This window comes from Mobula birostris, chromosome 2 (genome assembly GCF_030028105.1).
Source record: "Mobula birostris isolate sMobBir1 chromosome 2, sMobBir1.hap1, whole genome shotgun sequence".
Lineage (NCBI taxonomy): Eukaryota > Metazoa > Chordata > Chondrichthyes > Myliobatiformes > Myliobatidae > Mobula > Mobula birostris.
In genome coordinates, this window is record NC_092371.1 from 195,906,243 (window position 1) to 195,921,203 (window position 14,961).

Consider the following 14,961-nt stretch of genomic DNA (forward strand, 5'->3'; position numbering starts at 1 on the left):
GAAGGGTCAGAGCCATCTATATTTCCTGAGGAGACTGAGGTCCCTTAACATCTGCCGGACGATGCTGAGGATGTTCTACGAGTCTGTGGTGGCCAGTGTAATCATGTTTGCTGTTGTGTACTGGGGCAGCAGGCTGAGGGTAGCAGACACCAACAGAATCAACAAACTCATTCGTAAGGCCAGTGATGTGGTGGGGATGGAACTGGACTCTGACAGTGGTGTCTGAAAAGAGGATGCTGTCCAAGTTGCATGCCATCTTGGACAATGTCTCCCATCCACTACATAATGTACTGGTTGGGCACAGGAGTACATTCAGCCAGAGACTCATTCCACTGAGATGCAACACAGTGTCATAGGAAGTCTGTGGCCATCAAACTGTACAACTCCTCCCTTAGAGGGTCAGACACCCTGAGCCAATAGGCTGGTCCTGGACTTATTTCCTGGCATAATTTACATACTACTATTTAACTATTTATGGTTTTATTATTATTTAATTATTTATGGTGCAACTGTAATGTAAACCAATTTCCCCCAGGATCAATAAAGTATGACTGACTATATTCACAAGTGCAATTGCTGAATCTGCTGCGCTGCTGAACCTGTGGTTGTGACACTAGCACATCCTTCCGAAGTTAGGGTCCCAAAACTGTTCACAATACTCCAAATGTGGTCTGATCAGTGCCTTATAAAGCCTCAGCATACATCTTTGCTTTTATACTCTGGTTACCTTGAAATGAATGCTAACATTGCATTTGCCTTCCTTACTACTGACTTAGCCTGCAAGTTGACTTTTAGGGTATCCTGTATGAGGACTCCCAAATCCCTTTGCACTTTTGATTTCTGAATTCTATGCCTTTATTCCTTTGGCCAAAATACACTTCCATCATCTAGATCATTAAGAAATAATCTAAAAGTTAGCAGACTCAACAGCAACCCTTGTGGAACACCACTAGACACCAGCAGCAGCCAGAAAAAAAAATTATACCCATTCTTTGCCTTCTGCTAGTCAGCCAATCTTCTGTCTATACTAATATCCTTTCTGTAATATTATGACCTTTTATCTTGTTTAGCAGCCTAATGTACTGGCTACCAACTGAATAAATATTTTGCAACAGTCTTCACAAAGTAAGACACGAGCAGTATGGTGGAAGTTCCACATATCAAGGGTCAGGAAGAATGTGAAGTTACCATTACAAGAGGAAAAAGTTCTTTGGAAACTGAAAAGTCAAAGTAGATAAGTCACCTGGACTAGATGGTGTACACTTCAAGGTTCTGAAAGAGGTGGCTGAAAAGATTGTGTTTGTATTAATAATGATTTTTCAAGAACCATGGGATTCTGGAATGGTTCCAGAAGACTGGAGAGTCATTCTACTCTTCAAGAAAGGAAAGAGACAGAAGAAAGGAAACTGTAGTCTAGTTACCGTGACCTCAGTGGCTGGGAAGATGTTGGAGTTGATTACAAAGGATGAGGTCTCAAGATACTGTACATGGAGGAACATAATAAAATAGGCTGTAGTCAGCATGGTTTCCTCAATGGAAAATCTTGCCTGACAAATCTATTGGAATTCTTTGAAGAGATAACAAGCGGGATAGACAAAGGAGAAATGGTTGATGTATATTTGGATTTTTGGAAGGCCTTTGACAAGGTGCCACACATGAGGCTGCTGAACAACTACAAGCCTATGGCATTACATAAAATATTCTAGCATGGATGAAGCAGAGGCTGATTGGCAGGAGGAATAAAGGGAGCCTTTTCTAGTTGGCTACCAGTGACAAGTGGAGTTCGCAGGGGTTTGTGTTGGGTCTGATTCTTTTTGTTATACGTCAGTGATTTGAATGAGGGAATTGATGACTTTGTTGCAAAGTTTGCAGAAGAAATGAAGATAGGTGGAGGGACAGGTGGTTTTGAGGATGTAGAGAGGCTACAGAAGGACAGACAAATTAGAATGGGCAAAGAGATGACAGAAGGAACATAATGTCGGGAAGCCTATGGTTATGCACTTTGGCAGAGGAACTGAAAGGGTTGACTATTTTCTAAGTGGAGAGAAAATACAAAAAAAAACTGAGATTCGAAGGGACTTGGGAGTCCTTGTGCAATATTCCCTAAGGGTTAATTTGCAGGTTGAGTTTGCGATGAGGAAGGCAAATGTAATGTTAGCATTGATCTCATAAAAGCAAGGATGTAATGTTGCAACTTTATAAAGCACTGGTGAGGCCTCACTTGGAGTATTGTGAGCAGTTTTGGGCCGCTTATCTCAAAGAATGTGATGAAACTGGAGAGGGTTCAAAGGAGATTCACGAAAATGATCTCAGGACTGAATAGTTTGTCATATGAAGAGCATTTGATGGCTCTAGGCTTGTATTCATTCGAATTCAGAGTAATGAGGGATAACCTCATTGAAAGCTATTGAATAGTGAAAGGCCTTGATAGTGTGGATGTGGAGAGGATGTTTCCTATGGTAGGAGAGTCTAAGACCAGAAGATGGAGCCTCGGAATGGAGGAACATCCTTTTATAAGATAAATGAGGAGGAATTTTTTTAGCCAGAGTGTGGTGAATCTGTGGAATTCTTTGCCACAGGCAGCTGTGGAGGCTGGGTCTTTATGTATATTTAAGGCAGAGGTTGATAGATTCTTTATTTGTCAGGGCATGAAGGGATATGAGGTAAAGGCAGGAAATTGAGGCATAGGAAAATTGGATCAGCCATGATGAAATGGCAGAGTAGACTCTATGGGCCAATGGCTTAATTCTGCTCCTATATCTTATGGTCTTCTGGTATTATGTATGGCATCGTGTGAACAGACTTTAAAAGAGTGGCCATAGCAACACTGATTACTTTATAATCAAATGAACATTTTCTAATGTTCTAATTTTGTTTCCTTGTAAAAACTGAATAATTTCTGATTAATTTATGTTTTTCTTGTGAATGCTGCTCATATGATACTACGTGCTTGTGATGCTGTTGCAAGTATGTTTTTCATTGCACCTGTGCAGACATGTGCACATGACGATAAACTCAACTTTGACTAAATGGGAACTTAATTGTTGGTGTGGACAGTTGGTTGAAAGAGGCTGTAACTGTAACTCAGATTCAAGCACAGGGGAAGAATAGCAAAATAAATTTCTGCGTCAGTACACCAAGTCTGTGAGGCAAGCTAGAGAACTGAAGTGGCCTGATCATCAGAAAGCCTGCTCATGCCTAACATATAAAACAATATTATACATTTTCCCTTGTGATTAATTTCTATTTCCAGATCAATATCTACAGCTCTGGCCCTGTATCTACTTATCTGCTGATTAAACTCTCCTTCATGCCTTGGTCTTTTATAAACCTAAGAATGCACTTTTGGCCAAATTCCAATATGTACACTGTATGAACCTGAGACCATCCAAAGCTACTTTCCATATTGTCCCTCATTTCAAGTTATGTTTATCCACCTTTACAGTGACTTCCACGGTGCCTCAAATCTTATGATTCTCATGTTTGTTTTGAAATTCCTTAATAGCCCTACCCCTCTTCTTCATGCTAACTTCCTTCAGCCATGCATTCTCATAAGGTGTAAGACCTAGGAATTGATATTGGACTGCTGGAAGGAGAACACAGACCTGTCCCTCATTGAGGTATAAATTCTTGATTGGTCAAAGCATAGGGTTGAGAGGAAAATTGGATCAGTCACGATGAAATGGTAGAGCAGATTCCACTATGTTCTATAGAGGAACATAGAACATAGAGATCTACAACACATTACAGGCCCTTTGGCCCAGAATAGAGGAACCAGATGCATTTTGAATGATTAGGAAACTGAGGGCAAAGGGAATGGGCACAGAAGATGAGATGTGGCACTATGCAGATCATCCATGATCATGCTAAATGGTAGAGCAGGCCTTGAGGAATCAATCTGCCTGCTCGTGCTCCAACAAATTCAATTTTTGTGCTTCACAGGATTTAAATTTTCTTCCTTTTGAATTGCGTAGACAAGCATTTATCAAATTAGAGGCAAGTCCATGTTCACACATACATAATTTTATGTTATACATCCTTAATAGTTGACTGTGGGAGTAAAGTCACTGTGAACCCTTCCCATCTGAGTTTTTGTACTCTTATTTCTGGTTGGAGATTCAAACCCAGAACATTATGATGCAGGGGGAAGTCTGATACCCACCAGGTTATTGAGAGGCCTGAGTTATGTTAACAGATATATGGTCAGCATTGAAGGAAAACCTCTGTCAGGAGACTCTACATTCTTAGGCTTCACTGTAGCTTTCTACAGAGTTGCCCTGGAACAGTAAAGGAGCTAATCCACAGCACTCTCTCAAATTGTAGTTTTTGAAAAAAACTTTGGAACCTTATCAACTTCAGAGGCATCCTGTGGATTACTTTTATGTAGATTGATGGATAAAGTACTGTGCAACAAGAGGAACACAAGGGAGAACCAGATGCTGACTGCATATCTACTGACATCATTTAGACCCCTCAATAGGCTGTGACATGCCTCAGAGTGGAGAAATGCAAGTAGTTATTCCATTGTCAGACAACGCTCAAACCTTGCAAGGAAATCTCATAATCCCACATCCAGAAGCCAAATCCACCCAAAATAATCCAGTATTTAACAGCAGCCTATTCTCTCTCAGGGAGTACATAAAGCCAGCCCAGCATTATGTTGTATGATAAAGCAAAGTCATCTTAGAAAACACAAATGTAAAGTAGGAGCATAAGGATTTGAGGATACTTTTTGTAAAAGAGCACAAAATATCTTGTCCTTTAATTTACCATATAAACCATATAACAATTACAGCATGAGGAGCTGAAGGCAGTGTGGACAGGGCCAATGAACTTAACCTGTTCTTTAACAGATTTGACAATGTGGCCCCTGCCCATCCCCCATGTGAGTTATCTGTTGTCAGCCCCCAACCAACACATATTCCATTCTCCCCTCCTACCCCTCCTCACAGTCCCCCACCCTGCTCTCATGACTATACCCCTTCCCCACACAAAACCACCACGGTGGGCTTCACAGCTGAACAGGTGGGAAGACAGTTGAAACGTCTTAACCCAAGCAAGGCTGCAGGACCGGATGGTGTCAATACCAGGGTGCTCAAAGCCTGTGCCCTTCAGCTATGTGGAGTACTTTGCCATGTATTCAACCTGAGCCTGAGGCTCCGGAGGGTTCCTGTACTGTGGAAGACGTCCTGCCTCGTCCCTGTGACTAAGATGCCGCGCCCCAGCAGCCTTAATGACTACAGACCGGTGGCATTGACCTCCCACATCATGAAGACCCTGGAGAGACTTGTTCTGGAGCTGCTCCGGCCTATGGTCAGGCCACACTTAGATCCCCTCCAGTTCGCCTGCCAGCCCCGACTAGGAGTTAAGGATGCCATCGTCTACCTGCTGAACTGTGTCTACGCCCACCTGGACAAGACAGCGAGCACTGTGAGAGTCATGTTTTTTGACTTCAGTGCGTTCAACGCCATCCACCCTGCTCTGCTGGGGGAGAAGCTGACAGCGATGCAGGTGGATGCTTCCCTGGTATCATAGATTCTTGATTACCTGACTGGCAGACCACAGTACGTCTGCTTGCAACATTGTGTGTCCGACAGTGATCAGCAGCACTGGGGCTCCACAGGGGACTGTCTTGTCTCCCTTTCTCTTCACCATTTACACCTCGGACTTCAACTACTGCAGAGTCTTGTCATCTTCAGAAGTTTTCGGATGACTCTGCCATAGTTGGATGCATTAGCAAGGGAGATGAGGCTGAGTACAGGGCTACGGTAGGAAACTTTGTCACATGGTGTGAGCAGAATCATCTGCAGCTTAATGTGAAAAAGACTAAGGAGCTGGTGGTAGACCTGAGGAGAGCTAAGATACCGGTGACCCCTGTTTCCATCCAAGGGGTCAGTGTGGACATGGTGGAGGATTACAAATACCTGGGGATATGAATTGACAATAAACTGGACTGGTCAAAGAACACTGAGACTGTCTACAAGATGGGTCAGAGCCGTCTCTATTTCCTGAGGAGACTGAGGTCCTTTAACATCTGCCGGATGATGCTGAGGATGTTCTACGAGTCTGTGGTGGCCAGTGCTATCATGTTTGCTGTTGTGTGCTGAGGCAGCAGGCTGAGGGTAGCAGACACCAATAGAATCAACAAACTCATTCATAAGGCCAGTGATGTGGGGATGGAACTGGACTCTCTGACAGTGGTGTCTGCAAAGAGGATGCTGTCTAAGTTGCATGCCATCTTGGACAATGTCTCCCATCCACTACATAATGTATTGGGTGGGCACAGGAGTACATTCAGCCAGAAACTCATTCCACCGAGATGCAACACAGAGCGTCATAGGAAGTCATTCCTGCCTGTGGCCATCAAACTTTACAACTCCTCCCTTGGAGGGTCAGACACCCTGAGCCAATAGGCTGGTCCTGGAATTATTGCAAAATTTACTGACATAATTTACTTATTACTATTTAACTATTTATGGTTTTATTACTATTTATTATTTATGGTGCAACTGTAACGAAAACCAATTTCCCCTGGGATCAATAAAGTATGACTATGACTATGGAAACAGGCCATCTCAGCCCTTCTAGTCCATGTCGAATGCTTACTCTCACTTAGTCCCACCGACCTGCACTCAGCCCATAACCCCCCATTCCTTTCCTGTCCATATAGCTGTCCAATTTTACTTTAAATGACAATATCGAGCCTACCTCTACCACTTCTACTGGAAGCTCATTCCACACAGCTACCACCCTCTGAGTAAGGAAGTTCCCCCTCATGTTACCCCCTTAACTTTTGCCTCCTAACTCTCAACTCATGTCCTCTTGTTTGAATCTCCCCTGCTCTCAATGGAAAAAGCCTATCCACGTCAACTCTGTCTATCCCCTCGTAATTTTAAATACCTCTATCAAGTCCTCCCTCAACCTTCTATGCTCCAAAGAATAAAGACCCAACTTGTTCAACCTTTCTCTATAACTTGGGTGATGAAACCCAAGAGTAACATTCTAGTAAATCTTCTCTGTACTCTCTCTATTTTGTTGACATCTTTCCTATAATTCAGTGACCAGAACTGTACATAATACTCCAAATTCAGCCTTACCAAAGCATTGTACAATTTCAACATTACATCCCAACTCCTATACTCAATGCTCTGCTTTATAAAGGCCAGCATACCAAAAGCTTTCTTCACCACCCTATCCACATGAGATTCCACCTTCAGGGAACTGTGCACCATTATTCCTAGATCCCTCTGTTCTTCTGCATTCTTCAATGCCCTACCATTTACCATGTATGTCCTATTTTGATTAGTCCTACCAAAATGTAGCACCTCACATTTTTCAGCATTAAACTCCATTTGCCATCTTTCAGCCCACTCTTCTAACTGGCCTAAATCTCTCTGCAAGCTTTGAAAACGTACTTCATTATCTACAACGCCACCAATCTTAGTATCCTCTGTATACTTGTCCAATTTACCACCCCATTATCCAGATCTTTAATGTATATGACAAATAACATTGGAACCAGTACAGATCCCTGAGACACACCACTAGTCACCGGCCTCCAACCTGACAGTTATCCACCAATACTCTCTAGCGTCTCCCATCCAGCTAATGTTGAATCCATTTTGCTATTTCAATATTAATACCTAACAATTGAACCCTCCTAACTAACCTTCCGTGTAGAACCTTGTCAAACGCCTTACTGAAGTCTATATAGACGACTTCCACCGCTTTACCCTCATCAACTTTCCTAGTAACCTCATCAAAAAATTCAATAAGTTTTGTCAAACATGACCTTCCACATACAAATCCACGTTGACTGTTCCTAATCAGACCCTGTCTATCCAGATAATTATATATGCCATTTCTAAGATTACCCACCACTGTTGTCAAACTTACAGGCCGATAATTGGTAGGCTTACTCTTAGAACCCTTTTTAAACAATGGAACAACATGAGCAATATGCCAATCCTCTGGCACCATCCCTGTTTCTAATGACATTTGAAATATTTCTGTCAGAGCCCCTGCTATTTTTACACTAACTTCCCTCAAGGTCCTAGGGAATATCTTGTCAGGACCTGGAGACTTATCCACTTTTATATTCCTTAAAAGTACCAATACTTCCTCTTTAATCATTGTAGTTTCCATAACTTCCCTACCTGTTTCTTTACCTTACATAATTCAATATCCTTCTCCTTAGTGAATACTGAAGAAAAGAAATTGTTCAAAATCTCCCCCATCTCTTTTGGCTCCGCACATAGCTGTCCACTCTGATTCTCTAAGGGACCAATTTTATCCCTCACTATCCTTTTGCTATTAATATAACTGTAGAAACCCTTTGGATTTATTTTCACTTTACTTGCTAAAGCAACCTTGTATCTTCTTTTAGCTTTTCTAATTGCTTTCTTAAGATTCTTTTTACATTTTTTATTCCTCCCGCACCTCATTTACTCCATGCTGCCTATATTTATTGTAGATATCTCTTTTTCCAAACCATGTTTCCAATATCCCTTGAAAACAATGGCTCTCTCAAACTTTTAACCTTTCCTTTCAACCTAACAGGAACATAAAGATTCTGTACCCTCAAAATTTCACCTTTAAATGACCTCCATTTCTCTATTACATCCTTCCCAAAAAAAATGTCCCAATCCACTCCTCCTAAACCCTTTCACATCTCCTTAAAGTTAACCTTTCTCCAATCAAAAATCTCAACCCCGGGTCCAGTCCTATCCTTCTCCATAATTATATTGAAACTAATGGTATTGTGATCACTGGATCTGAAGTGCTCCCCAACACATACCTCTGTCACCTGCCCTATCTCATTCCCTAACAGGAGATCCAACACAGCAAGATGATATGATCTATGAAATGTAACAAATGGAAGAAGAGGCTATGGATGCTTTTGGCTTGAAGAAGGGCAATGTCCATCTTTTGTGGGAATTATTTTATTCATACATGCCATTAGTGAGATATATCCTTTCTCTAGGCAGTCATCAGCAGTTACTCTGCTATCCATCCCTGCCTTTACTTCAGTCTCATCCATGTCCTATTTTTGCCCTGCTTTAAGCTCACTCATATTGGTGGACTGAGAGTGAGATTTTGGGTAGATGATTCATTTACACTAAAATGACTCTGGCCACCAGTCTTCTGTTTGACAAAGTACTGTGGCTGGAGTTGACAACAATGCATTTCCTAAAAGCTGTGAATATCGGAATACTAGCCAGATGCTTCGGATGGAAGTGGGAAGTTTACAGGTAGTTTCGAAGACAGCCTTATCTATACTTCATAATATTAATTGTCCTCTATGTTAGCACGTAAAATACCAAATAAATGTAGTGGATTTGACCTGCACTCCTAAAGGCTGTGAGTACCAACCCAGACACGTTGGTGGCAGGAGGAAAGGATGAAGTCAGAAGGTGTGATTTGTATGTAGCTTCAAAAGGAAGCATTGTCTATGCATTGTCTGTAACTTTGTAAATGATGATTGCCCATTGTGTTTAGCATATAAATATCGAGCCCACATTGGGCTAGCAGACCTTTCTACTGAAAGCATCTCCATCTGTATGATCCAATGCAGACTGGGAGACCGCTTTGCTGAACACCTACGCTCTGTCCGCCAGAGAAAGCAGGATCTCCCAGTGGCCACACATTTTAATTCCGCGTCCCATACCCATTCTGATATGTCTATCCACAGCCTCCTCTACTGTAAAGATGAAGCCACACTCAGGTTGGAGGAACAACACCTTATATTCCGTCCGGGTAGTCTCCAACCTGATGGCATGAACATTAACTTCTCTAACTTCTGCTAAAGCCCCACCTCCCCCTCGCACCCCATCCGTTATTTATTTATATACACACATTCTCTCTCTCTCTCTCTCTCTCTCTCCCTCTCTCTCCTTTTTCTCCCTCTGTCCCTTTGACTATACCCCTTGCCCATCCTCTGGGTTTTCCACCCCTCCCCCTTTCCTTCTCCTTGGGCCTCCTGTCCCATGATTGTCTCATATCCCTTTTGCCAATCACCTGTCCAGCTCTTGGCTCCATCCCTCCCCCTCCCACTTTCAAATCTCTTACTAGTTCTTCCTTCAGTTAGTATGATGCTGCCTGGCCTGCTGTATTCACCAGCAATTTTGATGTCCGTCCATATGATGCCTGCTGTACCTTGTGTTGAATAAAGAAGCTGCTTTGTATCTACCAGTAACTCTGTCTCTCCGGTGATTTCATCCACACCACAACAAGGACAAAAAACCACAGTAGGTGAGGCCCATCGTAACCTGATGTCATTGGCCCATTTTAACTGCATCCTGTTTTCCTTTGGCCATTCAACTGAGGTCAAATGTTACACCTGAAAACTGACAGGTATGCATTTGTTTTCTTAGGCCCCTCATATCATTCTGGCTGTTTTGTATAAAAATCATGAAAGCTCCTCTGATAATAGGTATAAATAGTAGATATAGGTATATAGGTATAGATAATAGGCATGCATGCTGAGCTCGTTGACTTCATTAACTTTGCCTCCAACTTTCACCCTGCCCTCAAGTTTACCTGGTCCATTTCTGACACCTCCCTCCCCTTTCTAGATCCTTCTGTCTCTGTCCCTGGAGACAGCTTATATACTGATGTCTACTATAATCCTACTGACTCTCACTGCTATCTAGACCATTCCTCTTCTCACCTCGTCTCTTGCAAAAATGCCATCCCCTTCTCAATTCCTCCGTCTCCGCCGCATCTGCTCTCAGGATGAGGCTTTTCATTCCAGGATGAAGATGTCCTCTTTTTTTAAAGAAAGGGGCTTTCCTTCCTCCACCATCAACTCTGCTCTCAAATGCATCTTCCCCATTTCACGAACATCTCTCTCTCTCTCTCTCCTTTTTCTCCCTCTTCCCCTCTCACTATACCCCTTGCCCATCCTCTGGGCTTTCCCCCTCCCCCTTTTCTTTCTCCCTGGGCCTCCTGTCCCATGATCCTCTCATATCTCTTTTGCCAATCAACTATCCAGCTGTTAGCTCCATCCCTCCCCCTCCTGTCTTCTCCTATCATTTTGGATCTCCCCCTCCCACTTTCAAATCTCTTACTAGCTCTTCTTTCAGTTAGTCCTGACGAAGGGTCTTGGCCCGAAACGTCAACTGTTCCTCTTCCTAGAGATGCTGCCTGGCCTGCTGCGTTCACCAGCAACTTTTATGTGTGTTGCTTGAAATTCCAGCATCCACAGATTTCCTCGTGTTTCTGATAATAGGTGCCAATTTTCAGAATTATATTTATGTAGCTAAAACAATATAGTGTGATATTCCTATATAACCTGGAACTTTTTTCCTTTGTGTTGTTTGTCATTGGCTGCTCATTTCAACAGGTTCAATAGATTTCAATAGGTACATTTAATGTCAGAGAAATGTATACAATATACAACCTGAAATTCTTTGTCTTTGCAAACATCCACAAAAACAGAGGAGTGTCCCAAAGAATAAATTTCAGTTAAACATTAGAACCCCAAAGCCCCCTCCTATGCACAAGCAACAGCAAGACAAAGACCCCCCTCCCCCACCAGCAAAAAAGCATCAACGCCCACCACCGGGCACTCGAGCGTGCAGCAAAGCAGAAATAAAGACTCAGATTTGCGCTACCCCAAAGACTACTCGTTCACCCAGTAACTCGACATATCACAGGCTCTCTCTCTCCCTAATAAGGGGAAAAAGTGATGTCCCCATTTCACAGCGAGAGGGAAGACATAACAAACAGCTCGCTGATTTATGGTGTTAAAAGTCTGTTGCATCGCTTTTTCCAAGCTCTGTGCCCAAAGGACTCAGGTCCGTGGATACACAGCCCACAGCAGCAAGCTTGCTGCTTCTGATCTTCTATGTTCTCCCCCGATACCTCAACTGAGAGCACCAGCCTTGCATCACCCTGTCTCCAGAGCTACGACAATCCGGCACCCTGAAGGTGCACTACTCTTCCAGGCCATCTCCTTGGGATATCAAAAAATGGCCGGTCATGAGGCCCTGACTGCAGGTCCCATTCCCGCAGAGTGTAACTCCAGGTCAGCGTCTTCAAAACAACCTTGAAAATGAAAAAAGATTTCAAAGGTAGAAATAGAGCTGTTTCTGAAGATGCAATTAAAGGAGCCACCATTTAGCACCATCATGACTATGCTCTGCCCTCCGTCCCACTAAGGAATTGATTATACTAGTGTCAGATGCTTCATATTACATAGTTCCAAAGTGCAAACTATCATATTTCACAGATATCCCAGTTATGGATGGAAGAATCTGATTGCAAAACAATCTAGTTCTATAGGAATTTGCAGATATGCACAGATAATTGAAATGTACAATCCAACATTTATAATCTCTTACTCAATTCAGAATGAAATTCTTCAGAAAGTGATCTGCAGTATTAGGCACTACTCATTTACTGCCACTGCAATAGAACAAAGAAAGTAATGAAATCTCTCCTCACTCACATAGTATAGCTTGACCAATAGCTACTAATTCTTTTTTACACTTGAGATGCCATCAGACCTCATGAATTAGTCTTCTTCAATCACTCAAAACCTTAGAGAGGAGGGTTAGCAACCACCTCAGGAGATGGCTGGGGCTGCCAAAGAGCCTGAGCAGCATCGCACTCTATGGACACCACAACAAACTGCAACTGCCCTTCAAATTCTTGGAAGAAGAATTCGAGGTAACAAGAGCCAGAGAAGTGCTACAGTATAGGGACTCAAGTGACCCGAAGGTGGCTAGAGCAGGGATCCAAGTAAGTACTGGCAGGAAGTGGAGGGCAGAGGAAGCTGTTCAGGAGGCAGAGGCGAGGCTGCGTCACAGGAGGCTGGTGGGGGTGGTCACACAAGGCCGAGCTGGGCTAGGATCCTTTCCAACTCCCCAAATGGACACCAGAGGGAAGGAAAAGTGTCGTCTAGCTCAGGAGGAGGTGAGAGCAGTAGTGGAGGAGATGAGAGCCTGTAAGGCGGTGGAAATGAAGCAACAGGGAGCTTGGACAAGATGGGAGAATGGGGTTGAGAGGAAAGTGACCTGGACTGATCTTTGGAAAGCCGAACCACACCACATCCAATTTCTCAACCAGGCAGTGTACAATGTGCTTCCAAGCCCATCAAACCTGCACACATGGGGCAAGGCAGAGTCATCTGTGTGCCCACTGTGCTCCAAGCGAGGAACCCTGGAGCACATCCTCAGCGGCTGCACTAGGGCACTTGGTGAGGGACGGTACAGGTGGAGGCATGATCAGGTCCTGAAGACCATCGCTGAAGCCGTCAGCGCAGGAGTTGAGTGGGCGAAGCAGTCCCAACTCTCCAAGCAGACCATTGCCTTTGTCAGAGCTGGGGAGCAGCCAATACCTGCCAAAAGAACATCTGCAGGCATTCTGACCTCTGCAAGGGACTGGCAGTTGTTGGTGGACCTCGAAGGGCAGCTGAAGTTCCCCAGCCATATCGCAGTCACCACCCTGCGACCAGACATTGTCCTAGTGTCTGAGTCTACTAAGCAAGTGGTGCTGCTGGAGCTGACAGTCCCATGGGAAGATAGCTTGGAGGAGGCCTTTGAAAGGAAGCTCTCCAAGTACGCAGGACTGGTCAGCTACTGCCAACAGGCTGGATGGAGAGTGAGGTGTCTCCCAGTGGAGGTTGGTTGTAGGGGATTCGCAGCCCATTCCTTAGTTAGAGCCTTCAGCATTTTGGGCATTGAGGGAGAGAGGAAGAGGGGAGCCATCCGCAGTACCACCGATGCGGCAGAGAGGGCCTCAAGATGGCTGTGGCTCAAAAGAGGGGAGCCATGGAGTCATAAGTAGCTAGCCATCTGGACACAAGCTGGGGTCTGATCAGCCCCGGCTGGGTCACCTGGAGGAGGTTGTATGATATTGAAAGACTAGAAACACCCGATGATTCCAGGAACATCACTGAAGATGTGTCCAGAAGCATCAATAGATGTATGTACACAGGAATAACCAAATTTCTCTCTGACATAGTTTGCTCAAACAAGTGTTTCAGCAGTTCAAGCACTGCACACAGAAAGGTATTTTGCTTACCAAACCAAAATATTTTAACAAAAGACCATGGATACACATTTGCAAGGCAATAACTATAGAAAAAGATAACAGCTCATTCACTGAAACATGAATGAACTGTTTAAACATTAGATTCAAGAGACCCAGTTGGTCAAATTTCCATGTGCGGATTTTATATTGCAATGAACCAAGAAGCTCAACAAGGTTCTGAAAAATAATATAGTCACTGTTTTATGTTGGTTGTGTTCTCTCTTTTACTCCACCAACTTTGCAGTTTGTAATTAACCAGTGGCATATTTGTTGGAATTTAATTTTTGATGACATGCATGTAAGAAATGTTTATTAATGTTAGCATGTCTCAAAAGTTATCTCTTTTTGTCTCTTTTGTTGACTGCATTGCAAGGGAAGTATCATTAACATAATAATGAGATATTTATTGGAATTATTGATGGCTTTCTAGGACTCTTTGGGGAGCTTGTTCCATTGTCAATGCACCAAGAGCAAAGGTTATGAATTATCTGCTAACCAGTCTGTGGTACATCTTCTACTTCCATAGAGACACATAAATCCATAAAAGCAAAGGGACTTAAAGAGTGATGGTTAAGCTTCATGATATGAGTGCAGTTAGAGTCCAAACTTACAGAATGATCAATGTACCTATCAAAGCCAGTCTCTGAGTAATATTCTTAATCCTTTCAAAGACAACATGGTTCTAAATTATGTTGGTGCTTTCCACAAGTTCCCGATGTACTGGTATTGATTTATGATTGCCAAATGTACTGGATGTTGTAGCATGGATGAAATCTCCAGAACGACAGAGTCACTGGTAGATACAAAGCAGCTTCTTTATTCGACACAACAAGGTACAGCAGGCATCATACGGATGGAGATGCTTTTGGTAGAAAGGTCTGCTAGCCGAATGTGGGCTCGATATTTATATGCTAAACACAAAGG